Genomic DNA, 15637 nt, shown 5'->3' with positions numbered 1-15637 from the left:
ATGCGGGTTCTGGCGCGGGGGGGGGGGGAGGTTGGTGGAAGCGCCGTAGAGAGATGTGGGAGCAACCAACTGCGGAGGAGGAGGCGGAGGAAGCCACTGCGGTGAGCTCATACGCTTTGGCGACCCCTGCTGACCGCCCGGGTGGTTCCCTTGCGCACCTTGGGCGCGTGTGCCTGTGTGGCGCGCAGCTGAACCCCCCCTCCCGCGCCATCGCAGACGACGGTGGTGGTGGTGCACTTCCCGAGCCCACGACCGAAAAGGCTGGAATCTGCAGTCTCCAGAAGACTGCCCTCTCTGGAACGAGCCGTTTGCAGATCGTCACAAGGGACTATGGGCACGGAATGGCCAATTTTCCTCTGCTGGTTTCTCCTCCAGGCTTCCCGTGCTTAAAGCATACGGTATTTCGATGTTCTGCTCCGCACAGCATCCTGCATTTGTTAGCGGCTGCGTGCCGTGTAGGTTACTAAGGACACGTGCGTTGCATATATTACTGTTCAAGCCGCTGGTTACTGTTCAGTCCTTTCTACCGCGAGACCTGCCTTGAATTCTTTATTGCTCAACGCCCCGGTTGCTTCTCTGCTTTGCCTGGTTCTCATGCGCCTTGTTATTCAATCCACATTTACCTAAAGTTTCTGGACTTTAGTCTCGGCCGGCGTGGTCCTCCTGTATTCAGCGTGCAGATTGCCACCAGTGCGCACCACTTTCCAGTTAACGCGTCCCAATTGTGAATATGACTCCTGTTTCAATTCCAATCTTGGTTTCTCTTCCATGGTTCAGGAAGAAGAGCATATTAAATCCGTGGAAGAAATTCCACTGCTGTACCCAAGTTTAGCTGCACCTATGCTATGCATAACACCAGTACTCAGCATATTCGCCTGGAAATGAACCTCATTTGATTCCATTGTTCTATCCTGGAAGTGCACTTAAGGTCACATTTTGAAATGCACACTTGAGAGTAGGTCCCATTGAACCCAGAAGGGCCCTATTTCCAAGTAAGTATAATTGGATTGGGCTGTATGTCTGGTTGTATCCAAATATTCTGGCTTCCTGCTCAGCCCCATGCGTGCCTCTTCAGAAATAACTCAAACGAAATTCAGTAGGACTTACAATCAAATATTTCCGGGGAAGTAGCTGTGTCCATCTGTTTCAGCAAAAAGCAACAAATAGTCTCGTGGCGCCATAAAGACTAAGAGACTTTATCATGACATAAGCTTTCGTTGACTTGAGCTCACTTCATCAGATGCATAAATCATTAGTCATCAGATAAATATGCACACATATGGATTTGAAGGGGTGGGTGTAAGGTTGGAATTAAATGACCATGCAAAGGGTATACAGGCTGTGACAACCTGATGAAGTGGGATTCTAGTCCATTACGGCTTAAGGCATGATCAAAATACTTTGTTCATTTCCCCAAGTAAGTGTGTGTATAAGGTTAGGTATGAGGTTGTCTTGTTTGAGGACTGGCATAAGTTCTAAATGCAACAGACTATTGTGGTTAGGTCAAAGGCTTGACGAAAGTCTAATTTTAGGCCATGAATAAATGATATGTACTGCCTTTCTGTTCCTTCAGCTTCTCAAATTAATCATCGAAGCTGAACCCCATCACAATGACATTTGCCTTGTTTTCTGCATTGTTAGCTTATATTGCTTTTTGTTTTTGTTTTTTTTAAAAATAATGACATGTTTATTCTCCATGGATAAGAATTTGCTGGCTACTTCCTTGTTATTTCTAGCTGAGTTATTTCTCCAATTTAGATATGATTAGCCTTCTGTAGAAATGCTGAAATAAAAAGAAAATAACGCTTCGTAAGAACAAGGTTGAAGAAGTGCTAATGTTGCATTTAAGAGTAACCGCTCCAAGGTTTATCCTGGAAAGGAAAAATACTCCCCCCATCTTTGGGCACCATTTATTGACCATTCATCCTGACTTGTTTTGAGGGAGATTAGACAACATTGGCTCTTCAATTCGCATTCAGTCTTATTTGTTTGCAGGGAGATTAGACAATGTTGCATCAAAGCAAGGGTCATCCCACACCTTCCCAGTGCATTTTCCTGACTCTTTCCTTATCACAAAGAATCCAGTCTTTTGGGGAAGTGGGTTTGTTGCACAAAATGTCCCAATCAACTATAATTGCACAAGTGGAATTTGCCAGTGTGTGATTGAATTGATCTTGAAAATAGAAAAAACCTGGAAGCACCCACTGTGTGTAAACATACCCATGAGATGGGAGTGGGGAACCCTTTTGAGCCTGAGGGCCGCATTGTTTTCTGAGCAATGTTCCAGGGGCTACATGTCGATGATTGCGGGTGGCAAAGGCTAAAGTGGGCAGAGCAAAATATGCACACTCACACATCCCTCTCTACCCTCCATCAAACAGATTGTTTCTGTACATTTCTCACCTAGGTATCCGCAGTGATGCATTTATTTATTTATTCATTCATTCATTCATTAACTTCCTTTGAGTGTATTTATGCCCAAGGCAGCTTATACTATAAAACAGAGCAAACAATGTCAATGCTGATTCCATAATATTTCAGTTAAAAAAATACAGTCAAACCTTGGATGTCGAACGTAATCCATTCTAGAAGACCATTCAACTTCCGAAATGTTTGACAACCGCAGCAGTTATTTCCAGGTTTTCAGCATTCGGGAACCAAAATGTTTGAAAATGGAGCTGTTCGACAACCGAGGTTTGATTGTAATATAAAACAACTAAGTTCAAGTGTGTGGCAGATAAAATACCAATAATATGGCAGACAGATCCAGCCTTGCTTCCTGAAATAGATGCACCTTTAAAAGGCAGTGAAAAACTTGGCAAAGGTGCCAAATTAATCTCCCAAGAAGGAGAGTTCCACTGCACAGTCACAAAGGAGAGAGAGTGATATGGCACTAATATATTGCTTGCAACAATATATTCTGCAACAACAGAATGCTGAACTATTTAAGCCTTCAATCTGATCCAACAGGGCTCTTGTGTTGTCTCCCGTGTTTCCACCACCCAACATGTAGGGGAACCTCCTCAGATAATGTTTGGCTTATACAGGAAGAGAAAGTCCTTCAGATATCCTGTTCCTGAGGCAGCAACCCTGTTCAGGGAATGGCCTTCTCACTGAAACAGAGCACCTCTGGTTTGTCCAGATTGGTAACTGTCAGTTTATTGAACTGAATCCAGTCCTAGATGCTGCTCTAGGGTTTCCAGGTAAGAGTGTGAATAAATATTGTCTCTTGTTGCGAGATAATAAAGTCGTTAGAGCAAGCAATTTCTCTCCTTCCTTTCTCTTCCACACAACAACTGATTGTATTATAGTTGATTCGTGTGACACTTGATGCATGACCAGATGTTGATGAAATCAATCCTTATCCAACTTCACGGCAAAGCAGTTGTTTGTATCATCAAGAATGCAGGCTGCTCCTCAGCATGCAGTGAAAATTGTGCTTTATTATTATTATTGCTCGCTTTATCATACCCCGGCTATCTAAGCTGAACAAATGAAAGTATTAAAGGATTCACTTCCCCATATCAGGAGCTTAAATAAGAATTAACTAAACAATTGAACAGTTATGAGCCAAAGGGAGACACCCTCCACAGGTGATGGAAATGCCCCAAAGTAAATTAATCCTCCTAAATGATCAAAAGCAGTACTATAAATAACACAGTTTGTTATGGTTACAGGTAGGTAGCCATGTTGGTCTGCCGTAGTCGAAACAAACAAACAAAATCCTTCCAGTAGCACCTTAGAGACCAACTAAATTTGTTATTGGTATGAGCTTTCATGTGCATGCACACTTCTTTGAAAGCTCATACCAATAACAAACTTAGTTGGTCTCTAAGGTGCTACTGGAAGGAATTTTTAAATTTTGTTTCGACAGTTTGTTATAATTATCCTTTGGATCCCATACTTTTAAAATTAAATTAAGTTTAATAGAGTTGATGTTAAACATTTTTGTTCTGGACAATAAAAAAAGAATGGTTAATGAACTTACAGGGCATTGCAATTACAGATGGCTAATAACAGTTATATCAGGGCCCTTCCAGACCGATATTTTATTATGGATGTATTCTTCAGCATATTCTTGACACAATGATAGTGCACTAATGATGGGTTTATTCAGCTTTTGTTTGTTATGTGATGCTTCTCCAGTGCTACGCATCATTGCTGTCTGGAATGGCTATAGCTCAGTAGCAGCAGCAACAACAACAACAACAAGAACAGCTTCCAACAGGACACTGAAAACAGAATAAAACTTCAAACATTAAAAACTTCCCTAAACAGGGCTGCCTTCAGATGTCTTCTGAAAGTCAGATAGTTGTTTATTTCCTTGACATCTGATGGGAGGGCATTCCACAGGGCGGGCGCCGCTACCGAGAAGGCCCTCTGCCTGGTTCCCTGTAACCTCGCTTCTCGCAATAAAAAAGTTCCTTCCAGTAGCACCTTAAAGACCAACTAAGTTAGTTCTTGGTATGAGCTTTCGTGTGCATGCACACTTCTTCAGATACCTGAAGTATCTGAAGTATCTGAAGTATCTGAAGAAGTGTGCATGCACACGAAAGCTCATACCAAGAACTAACTTAGTTGGTCTTTAAGGTGCTACTGGAAGGAACTTTTTTATTTTGACTATGGCAGACCAACACGGCTACCTATCTGTAACTGGAACTATGGAAGGCACCACATTGAGTCGCTTCTCGCAGTGAGAGAACCGCCAGAAGGCCCTCAGCGCTAGACCTCAGTGTCCGGGGTGAACGATTGGGGTGGAGACGCTCCTTCAGGTATACTGGACCGAGGCCGTTTAGGGCTTTAAAGATCAGCACCAACACTTTGAATTGTGCTCAGAAACATACTGGGAGCCAATGCAGGTCTTTCAGAACCGGTGTTATATGGTCTCAGTGGCCACTCCCAGTCACCAGTCTAGTGGCCACATTTTGAATTAGTTGTAGTTTCCGGGTCATCTTCAAAGGTAACCCCATGTACAGCGCATTGCAGTAGTCCAAGTGGGGGATAACTAGAGCATGCACCACTTTGGCGAGACAGTTTGCAGGCAGGTAGGGTCTCAGTCTGCGTATCAGATGGAGCTGGTAGACAGCTGCCCTGGACACAGAACTGACCTGCGCCTCAATGGACAGCTGTCAATCCAAAATTTATCGCAGGCTGCACACCTGGTCCTTCAGGGGCACAGTTACCCCATTCAGGACCAGGGAGTCCTCCACACCTGCCCGCCTCCTGTCCCCCAAAAACAGTACTTCTGTCTTGTCAGGATTCAACCTCAGTTAGCCACCATCCATCCTCCAGCCGCCTCCAGACACTCACACAGGACCTTCACCACCCTCACTGGTTCTGATTGAAAAGAGAGGTAGAGCTGGGTATCATCCGTATACTGATGAACACCCAGCTCAAACCCCCTGATGATCTCTCCCAGCAGCTTCATATAGATGTTAAAAAGCATGGGGGAGAGGACGGAAGCCTGAGGCACCCCACAAGTGAGAGCCCAGGGTCCGAACATTCATGCCCCCCCCACTTTCTGAACATGGCCCAGGAGGAAGGAGTGGAACCACTGTATAACAGTGCCCCTAGCTCCCAGCCCCTCTCTAGACCATGGGTAGGCAAACTAAGGCCCTGGGGCTGCATCCGGCCAAATTGCCTTCTAAATCTGGCCTGCAGACGGTCCAGGAATCAGCATGTTTTTACATGAGTAGGATGTGTGCTTTTATTTAAAATGCATCTCTGGGTTATTTGTGGGGCATAGGAATTCATTCATTTTCTTTTTCAAAATATAGTCCGGCCCCCCTCAAGGTCTGAGGGACAGTGGACTGACCCCCTGCTGAAAAAGTTTGCTGACCCCTGCTCTAGACGGTCCAGAAGGATGTTGTGGTCGATGGTATCAAAGGCCACTGAGGGATCCAGCAAAAGCTGAACAAAAATAAACCAGAACCTTTATGGTATAAAAAGTTATGAGATTTCACCAGGAGGTTAAGGGATATGTACTGCTTGGAAGCAAAGCTGTTTGACCACCCCAAAACCTTTGTAGGGAATGTACAAACTGAAAAATGAGATCATGTGTGACTGCTCTTATACAGTGCTGTAGCTACAGAAGGGCTAGCCAGTTTTTTTTACTCTGGGTGAAGCCTCCAGAGGGGTGCCATTGAGGTTCCCAATGTGTGTGGGGGGGTGCCAAACTGGGTCTTTGACCTGGGTGAAATAAAGTCTAATTTTGCCACTGCCTCATAGCATCCTAAGTACAAATCATCATCAGTGTGCAGCAACAAAGATATCTGGAGGACCCCTCAAAGAAAGGACTCCAGACCACAGATATAGCTGGGACAAAATGTCTTCCCTTTGTAAATTCTGCAAATAAATTCTATTGAGAGGGGTTCTGTGTAGACAGGATGCGAACGTTCTTGAACTACTCTAATATATGACTATTCCATATTATTCCTGGGTTATTTATTTTCTTGTTGCAATTGGTAATGAACAATAAGATAGCATAAACTTATTGGGCTGGATACAGACTGACAGTGCACTCCTATACATGTTGACTAAGTACTACTGAGCTAGGTGAGGGACACACCTCAGGTCAGGGCAAGTGTTTCTTAGGCTGAAATCCTAAATTAGGCAGCAACCCTAATCCCACTTATCAATGGGTATTAGCTTCTGAGAATATGTGTTTAGGATTGCACAGTTGGTCATTCCCCCCCCCCCTATTTTTTTTGTCCCATTGAAATCACTGGGACAATTCAGTCATAAAGTTCAACTAACATATAGCACAAACTTATGCGTGCTACTCAGAATTAAGTCCCAAAGAGTTCGTTGCAGCCTGATTCTGGATCAAATGCTTTATCTTCTTAAAATATTTAGATCACTATCCATACTCTCTCACCCACAATATTATAAGTAAAGTTATACTAGAACCAGGAAGGAAGAATAAGGCTCAGTTCACAAGCAGAGGCAACACTTATATGGGACTTCTCTGGGGGGCTCTTTGGATAAAAGGAGGGGGTTCCTTTCCACCAACTTGAAGGATAGGGGGAGTCTCCACCCCCATCGTTCACTGAGGTCCAGCTCCAAGGGCCTCTGGGAGTTCCCTCACCTGCAAGAAGTGAGGTTACAGGAAACCAAGCAAAGGACCTTCTCGGTAGTGGTGTTCACCATTTGGAACGCCCTCTCATCAGATGTCAAGGAAATAAACCACTATCTGACTTTTAGAAGACGTCTGAAAGCAGCCCTGTTTGGAAAAAATTTAATGTCTAATGTTTTACAATTTTTTATGTGCTATAAGCCGCCCAGAGTGGCTGGGGAAACCCAGGCAGATGGGCGGGGTATTATTATTATTATTATTATTATTATTATTATTATTATTATTATTGGTGGGGCAAGGGTAGACTGGTTTACTGTTACCCAGAGAGGGAAAAGGAGCAGGAGGCAAACCTTTTAAGGAGTTATTTGTGGAAGACAGCAAGCTACAGTAGTATCTGTACTGCATCTATGCCACGCCTTCCCAAAACCCCACTGTACTATTTGGGAACAGCGAAATCTACAGGTTTAGAGGAAAAGCATAGTTTAGAACCTAGAAATATTGGAAGCTGCCTTATACTGATTCAGATCATTGGTCAATCTAGCTTGATATTGTCTACGCTGACTTGCAGTAACTCTCCAGAATTTCAGGGAAGGCTCGCAGCCACCTCTAACTAGAGATACCAGAGACTGAATGTGGGACTTTCCATATACATGCAGAGCAGATACCACCACTGACCCATGGACCTTCCCCTACAAAATGAGTAAGCCTTACTCATATGCAATGTTCTGTGTTTATTTCAGCCAGATTCATTTGTGCATACTCATTGTCCACCCCCCAAAACAGCACTTTAAAGGTGGAAGAAGAGTAATATGCCTGAAGGATAAAGGACCTGAGTGACTCAGAGGGATTTGGATCAAATCCCTTGGTTGCACTGAGGCATGAATCATATGCTCCCTCTGTGTCCATAAAGAGCTGATAGTATGTTCCAAAACTCTATATGTGATTATCTTTATACTGATGATGCAAAACTGAGTCTCCAGCAGCTACTTTAAGATAAACAGAAATATATTATGTTCTATATACTGATAAGCCTCCATTTGGTATGCTGGGGGTGGGGGCGGACATGGGAAAAAGTCAAAACATGAAACTAAAGAGTTACACCGGTGACCATTTCCCACCTACCCCCAAGCCATAAATACCACTGTAGGGAGACCACTGTAAAAACATAAGCAGGCTGCCATCATTTTAAATATTTCTTGATATGGCAGAGCCTTCCTGTTGGTGTGCAAGGAGGAAAGGTGTATAACATTTGCATAGATCATCAGGGGGGTTGGGCTGGCTGTTCATCAGTATGCAGATGACACCCAGCTCTACCTCTCTTTCATATCAGAACCAGTGAAGGCGGTGAATGTCCTGTGTGAGTGCCAGGAGGCGGGTGGAGGATGGATGGCGGCTAACAGATTAAGGTTGAATCCTGACAAGACCGAAGTACTGTTTCTGGGGGATGGGGCGGGCGGGTGTAGGGGACTCCCTGGTCCTGAATGGGGTAACTGTGCCCCTGAAGGACCAGGTGCACGGCCTGGGAGTCATTTTGGACTCACAGCTGTCCATGGAGATGAAGGTTAATTCTGTGTCCAGGGCAGCTGTCTACTAGCTCCATCTGGTACGCAGACTGAGACCCTACCTGCCCGCAATCTGTCTCGCCAGAGTGGTGCACGCTCTAGTTATCTCCCGCTTGGACTACTGCAATGTGCTCTATGTGGGGCTACCTTTGAAGGCGACCCGGAAACTGCAATTAATCCAGAATGCGGCAGCTAGACTGGTGACTGGGAGTGGCCGCCGGGACCATATAACACTGGTCCTGAGAGATCTGCATTGGCTCCTCCCAGTACGTTTCAGAGCACAATTCAAAGTGTTGGTGCTGACCTTTAAAGCCCTAAATGGCCTTGGTCCTATATACCTGAAGGAGCGTTTCCTTCAGGTATATACCTGAAGAAGAACCTTTTGGCAGTTCCCTCATTGTGAGAAGTGAGGTTACAGGGAACCAGACAGAGGGCCTTCTCGGTAGTGGCGCCCACCCTGTGGAACGCCCTCCCATCAGATGTCAAGGAAATAAGCAGCTATCCTCTTTTAAAAAGACATCTGAAGGCAGCCCTGTTTACGGAAGTTTTTAATATTTAATGCTGTATTGTTTTCAACACTCGATTGGGAGCCGCCTAGAGTGGCTGGGGAAACTCAGCCAGATGGGCGGGGTATAAATAATAAATTACCGGTACTATTATTATTACTATATTATGTTGTAATTCTTTGGTTTGTAAGTTCCAGGGTCTTTACTTTCAGATGAGTGTGATGTATCAGGGTTTAACAAATTGTATCACTTTTCAGGGCTCTGCTGCTTTTCAGCTGATTATTCTACCTTGATGGCTTTGTCAAATCTCCTCTACTTACCCTGACTTTGCTGTGGATTGCTATATTTCCCCATATAAATATAAAATGTGCCCCATGTATTCATAGCTCCAGACGTTATTTTTATGTAGGAGGCAGGCTCACTCTGCACAATCTGCTATTTCTCTAATATTCCTTTGGAAGATCCAGCTTTTTATTGCCACTTTAAGTATGCCATTCATGGCTGCCAGATTGTCACTACAGTGGTGCCTCGCAAGACGAAATTAATCCGTTTCGCGAGTCTCCTCATCTTGCGGTTTTTTCGTCTTGCAAAGCACAGCTATTAGCAGCTTAGCGGCTATTAACGGCTTAGCGGCTTTAAGAAAAAGGAAACAAACTTGCAAGAACTCGCAAGACGTTTCGTCTTGCGAAGCAAGCCCATAGGGAAATTCGTCTTGCGAAGCAACTCAAAAAACGGAAAACCCTTTCGTCTAGCGAGTTTTTCGTCTTGCGAGGCATTCGTCTTGTGGGGCACCACTGTACTACTGGCACTGGTGAGTGCTTGGTTAAAATGCACCACTGTTGCATACTTCCCCTGCCAACATTTCTCCAATGAAAATAGGGGTGTCCATAAAATAATAAGAATAATAAGAGTACAGTGGTGCCTCGCAAGATGAAATTAATTCGTTCCGCGAGATTTTTGTCTAGTGAATTTTTCGTCTTGCGAAGCACGCTGTCGGAAAAGTTTTGGAAAAGCTTCCAAAATCGCCAAAAACCTCAAAAAAGGCTACCACACCGCGTTCTATGAGTTGCTCCTCGAAGTCAAGTCGCAACTGTATTAACGGTGTTAAGAAAAAGGAAACAAACATGCAAAAAATGCAAGACGTTTTCGTCTTGCGAAGCAAGCCCATAGGGAAATTCGTCTTACGAAGCAGCTCAAAAACCGCAAAACCCTTTCGTCTAGCGAGTTTTTCGTCTTGCGAGGCATTCGTCTTGCGGGGCACCACTGTAATGATAATAATTTTATTACTTATACCCCGCCTATCTGACTGGGTTGTCCCAGCCGCTCTGAGTGGCTTCCAACATATATAAAAACATAATAAAACATCAAACATTAAAATACTTCCCTATACAGAGCTGCCTTCAAATATCTTCTGAAGGTTGTATAGTTATCTCCTTGACTCCATACTCCCCAACATTTCTCCAATGTTGAGAGCCAGTGTGGTGTAGTGGTTAAGAGCGGTAGACTCGTAATCTGGTGAACCGGGTTTGATTCCCAGCTCCTCCACATGCAGCCGCTGGGTGACCTTGGGCTAGTCACACTTCTCTGAAGTCTCTTAGGCCCACTCACCTCACAGAGTGTTTGTTGTGGGGGAGGAAGGGAAAAGGAGATTGTTAGCCGCTTTGAGACTCCTTAGGGTAGTGATAAAGCGGGATATCAAATCCAAACTCTTCCTTCTTCTTCAATGAAAATAGGAACTAAGGAAAAGTGGGACATTCCAGGATCAAATCAGAAACCGGGACGGTTGCTCCTTGTGGCCTTGAAATTTTGACTTTCCAAAACAAGGACTTCTAAAGTTGGAGCTGATCTATTTGGTAGAACATTTAATTGCCATTAGTTCCTTTTCAGGTCAACCAGAAGATTCATGAAACAGAGATTGAAATCTGGGTATCCTGATGTCAAAGTTCCATTGGGGCCACACCAGCACAACTATACACATAGAGAGTTTCTCTCATGGACTTATTTCAGGAATATTTGGATTGCTTGGCTTTGAGATACTGAGTTGCACATGCCATTATTATTTTGGCATGGTATATTTGTTTAAGATTACATGTAATAGAAGGTGTTGAAATGCTGTACATTATTGATAATGAGTTTTTGTAAACCACAGAGTTGTTTAGCTTGTGATTTATCTCTCTGTATTCCTTGAGAGTGATATTGGACTCCAAGTCTCATCAACCTCATCCACCATGGTCAGTGGTCAGGGATGATGGGAGTTGCAGTCCCAAACTTCTGAAAGGCATCAAGCTAGAGAAGGCTGGTCTACACTGATTGCCAGAAAGTCTCCAGGGTTTCAGATGGTATTTTCTAGACCTGGAGATACCAGGGTCTGAACATGAGACCATCTGCATGGAAAGCATGTGCTCTACTACTGAGCTATGCCCCACTCCTGACTTGACTGAAACACCGAGCACATACAAAAGGAATTAAAGAAATGTTTTAAAATAACTAATGCTTCAAAAATATATGTACAGGGTCTGATTCACTTAAAGCGTTCCACCAGTTGGGAGCCCTGCTCAAGGACTTTTGATTGTGCAGTAAGGTTCCTATCTCCCCACCTCACGGCCCCCAAAATAGGTTCGAGTGGGTCAGGAGAACCCCTAGAACTGGGGGGGGGAGGGAGAGAGAGAGAGAGAGAGAGAGAGAGAGAAATCTCTCTGTCTGACAGGCCAAAATGCTTGGTGTGGCAGAATGATCACCTTCATGCTACGTTGAATTTCTCCCCTGATGTTTTCAAGCAAACATCTAGAAGGGAGAATCATTCATGCCCTCTGACATCCATGTTTCCCCTCCAAAACAAACACAGTTGAAAATGTTTATTGATAGAAAACATGGGTTCAACAGGGCTTTCTTGTTGTATCTCCTGGGTTGAGGATCTCCCTTCCAAGAGAGTTTAATTGCTCTCCTAATTGATTATATTTAGGTGGGCAAATTTTTTCTTCCACCAGGCTTCTGATTGAATTTCTCCCTGCTTGTGGATTTGTTTTGTTTCTCTTCCTAATGCTTTCTGTTTTTATAACCTTTTAAAATGGAATTTGTAATGTTGTAAACTAGCACCTGGGTGTCGTCTTTGAGGGCTAAGGGGCATTCAATCAATCAATCAATCAATCAATGGATATCATTGATATTGCAAACACCCACAATCATGTCAAGGCATTCTGGGATTATTGCTCTCTGCTACTGATATCTGACTCAGCTGTCCTTCTCTGAACAAGGTCCTTAGTAACATGTCCTGAACTGCCTTGACCAATGGTGACAATCCTAAAAATAACTCCTGTTGTGTCATTACATTGCAGTTCATGTGCAACACTGTCTGTACTTTGACAATGATGGTGTTCATTCTCTTAAAATATCTTCCAGGCATTCCATTCTTAAGGACATCTTGTTGACGTCAATGGATTCTTAAAGTATAAGACTAAAAACACAAACACACATGAAAACTCCAAGGCCCATTGAGCTTATACTTCTGAACAAAGTACTTTTACACTTTGTGCTGCACAGAATTATGCCAGCATTTACATCAAAAATTATGAGCAACAAATGACTTTTAACCCTCAGTTCTGCTCATTTACATTGCATAGATCTTATTTATAAAAATAGGATTGTGCTGTAAGACTAAGGAATCTTACAGAATAACTCTAGACTTGAGACCTGTCAGTTGAGGAGCTTCAGGATTTGGCAAAAGCCCCAAGACATCAGTGGAGTGTTAAGTCTCACCGCTGCTTTGAAAAATATGTTCCGTATCCTATGGAGTGAACTACTGATCAATATGGGCCTACAGTTACCTTTGTTCCATGTCCTGCCCCATGCCCTTAGCTCCTTGGTAACTGAATCATTTAATACCATGGATGGGTCTGCTTGACCATCGGTCCCAGACACTGAGCTATGTGTGCTCTCTGCAAGTGACCTGCCAAGGTAGCTATGGGCGTGGTGTGTTGCATGGATTCTCCTTCCTCCTCTTTCTGTAAAATAATGGCAGGGGGTTGCATAAGGGGATTCAAATTCATGCCTATTGTTTTGCTGGAGACTTCCAATAAGTGGCCTCACTGCTGGCTGTGCCACTGGGCCTGATGGACTGTGGGTGCTGTGATTGTGGGGGTGGTGATGCAGTGGGAGTGGCCCTGTTGTTGTGAGTTTATTGGTTCCCTCCATGTATGGGAAGCATATGGGCACTGTCACCAGCACAGTCTCTGATTGGTTGCCAGGGATGTAGGCATGTCGGTCATTTTTACTCTTTCTGTTCTGTTGTGCATTTCCTCCTTCCATTCTTGGGCCAATCGCATATAGGATGCAGCAGCTACTCTACAAGTATCTCCCCTACCTCCACCCAGGTGTAATTAAGAGTACAGGATTGCTCTGAGCCTTAGGACAGATTTGTGTATGCACTATCATGACACAAGCTTACTTGTTTTATATGTTAAAAAGTAAAAAGTACACGTGCAACGCACCTAATTCTAGTAACACATCACTAAAAGCCTCATGCAAAGATGCTCTTCCTCATTCAAATTCTTTAATTTTGTGCTTATCCAAAGGTTTGCAGCCACGGTTACCTTTCAGGAAAGGCATTCAGGCTATGCATCCACAAATCAGAGTATTTTCTTGACTTCAAAGACTTTGCTCCAGGAAAACTAGTTGACAGCCTCGGAACTTACTTTGCATATGGTTATGTATAGGAGGCATATTGTATTTCAGTTTGACATATTATTTTCACTTACAGAATACATACATTCCTAATAAGGCATTGTCAAGTTAGGAATGTGATCGGCTACCGTTACAGTGCCATGGTCCTGTTTCTCACTCAGTATATTTCTTCAGTCTCTTGTCTTTTTCCTGGAGGGCCATGCCAGCTTTCTGACTGCAGATGAAACCTGTCTCAGACACTGGGCTTTTCTTTGAAGATGTGGCTTATGTAATGTGGAAAAAATGCAACCAAGATGTTTCAAACACAAATGTAACCGAAGCATTCCAATCGCAGAGGGAAATGTTGCAAAATGTTGCCTTACTGAGTTTTCCTTTAATATAAAAAAGATTGAACACAACTTAGACAAGCGTCTATCTTTTTTGTTTGTTTTCAGGCAGCTACTGGAAACTTACTTTTAAAGAGGGTTTTCCCTAACCATTTTATCTTGTTTACTATACATAACTTATGCAACTTTGTGTTTTTAGGATCTGTTGTTTAGATCTGGGTTGTTGTTGTTTTTTACTTTCCTGTTGTATACTGCTTTGGAAACAATGGTTTGAAGTGGCTTATAAATCCCAGTCGCCCATCCCAGCATAATGGGGGTAGTCTAGGTGCAGCTCACCTGTGGTCTCAGTGGTGGTCTTGATTCTGGTTCAAGTACCACTGCACCACACTGGTTTTCAGCCGAGCGATCCAGTTTCTAGCGCACCCAAATAGTCCTGCTTTCCAGCCTTAATTCCCCTTTGAACTCACATCCAGCCGACTAGTGTCTCTGTCCCTGATCCCATGTTATTTTCTTTTAATATGCAGACCTGCTCCAAGCAACGGAACTTCAATCGGATATCACAGCTGCACCATTCCTGCTTCTAAAAGCTTGGGCTAGGCTCCAACAAAGACAGCCTGGCAGCAGAGACTTGGAGCGACTTGCTGACTATACAGCAATATGGGACATGGTCTACTCTATTATAATCGGGAGTTACTGCCAACAGCAGGTGTGGTGGCAGGACCCCCCTCCTGTGAAAAGTTGTCCATGAGCCTCTGGCACTGTCTACCAAATCCATGAGCAGGTTCCCCTGGTAACCTAGGTGTTGGCTCCAGCTTTCTGTATTCTCTCTGCTCTGTAACACAGACAAATATAACATTTCCCGACAGCATGGCTGTAATAGAAAGAGGAAAGAAGAAAAAGTTAACTAGCTCTTTATGGGGCAGCAAGTAGGAGCCATGCATAGACGATGTTCTCCAGAAAGGAACCCTTGTTTCAGAACATCAGTAATGGAGGGTGGCCCTAAATTAAGGAGAATAAATCTGTTCATGTGCATTTATGAACCTATTTATAGCAAAGGGTTCGTCTTTGCCCCTCCACCAATGAAGGAGTATATTCTATGCTCCAAATTATCATTTGTAATCCAAGACCTTTCTATAACTATCACATGCAGCATACATGGAAAACACTAGCTCATGTATTTGTTCACCCTCTTGTTTTTCATTAGCTTCATCTTGCCAGATATAACGCATTACAGACTTCTCACACAGTTGGTTTGGTTTTTTAAAATTTGCTATGGTTTCCATCAGCATCTTAATTTAGGTCTATGATATCATTGACCTCATCCTTTCACTTTGCAGATCAGAGTCCTTGTTTTGCCTCCTGCCTCTTAATGGGACTATTTACCACCAGTTTGTATATACATGCATTAAAGGATGCAATTTCATCACTTATATTGCTGCTCAGTTGACTTCTCTCAACTTTGTTGGAAGTACTGTACCTCACTTCTCA

The 15637-nt window shown here is 43.6% G+C and overlaps 1 protein-coding gene and 1 long non-coding RNA gene across 6 annotated transcripts in view; one reads left to right on the top strand and one right to left on the bottom strand.

Annotated features, from left to right (window-relative positions):
• ENAH (ENAH actin regulator) overlaps positions 1-15637 on the bottom strand; it is a 152474-nt gene that overhangs the window by 71061 nt on the left and 65776 nt on the right. The gene's annotated exons all lie outside the window — the stretch shown is intronic.
• On the top strand, positions 19-15395 carry LOC310703693. 2 transcript variants are annotated; one of them, XR_014524317.1, is made up of 3 exons: positions 19-992; positions 2971-3203; positions 11031-11620. It is a non-coding gene; the product is annotated as an uncharacterized lncRNA (long non-coding RNA). The 2 variants fall into 2 exon arrangements; XR_014524316.1 differs by lacking the exon at positions 11031-11620 and adding an exon at positions 14674-15395 and having other exon boundaries at positions 20-992.

This window comes from Podarcis liolepis (genome assembly GCF_965112155.1).
Source record: "Podarcis liolepis genome assembly, chromosome: 3".
Lineage (NCBI taxonomy): Eukaryota > Metazoa > Chordata > Lepidosauria > Squamata > Lacertidae > Podarcis > Podarcis liolepis.
Note: the sequence above shows the minus strand (reverse complement) of the source record. Positions and strands in the feature narration are given on the sequence as shown.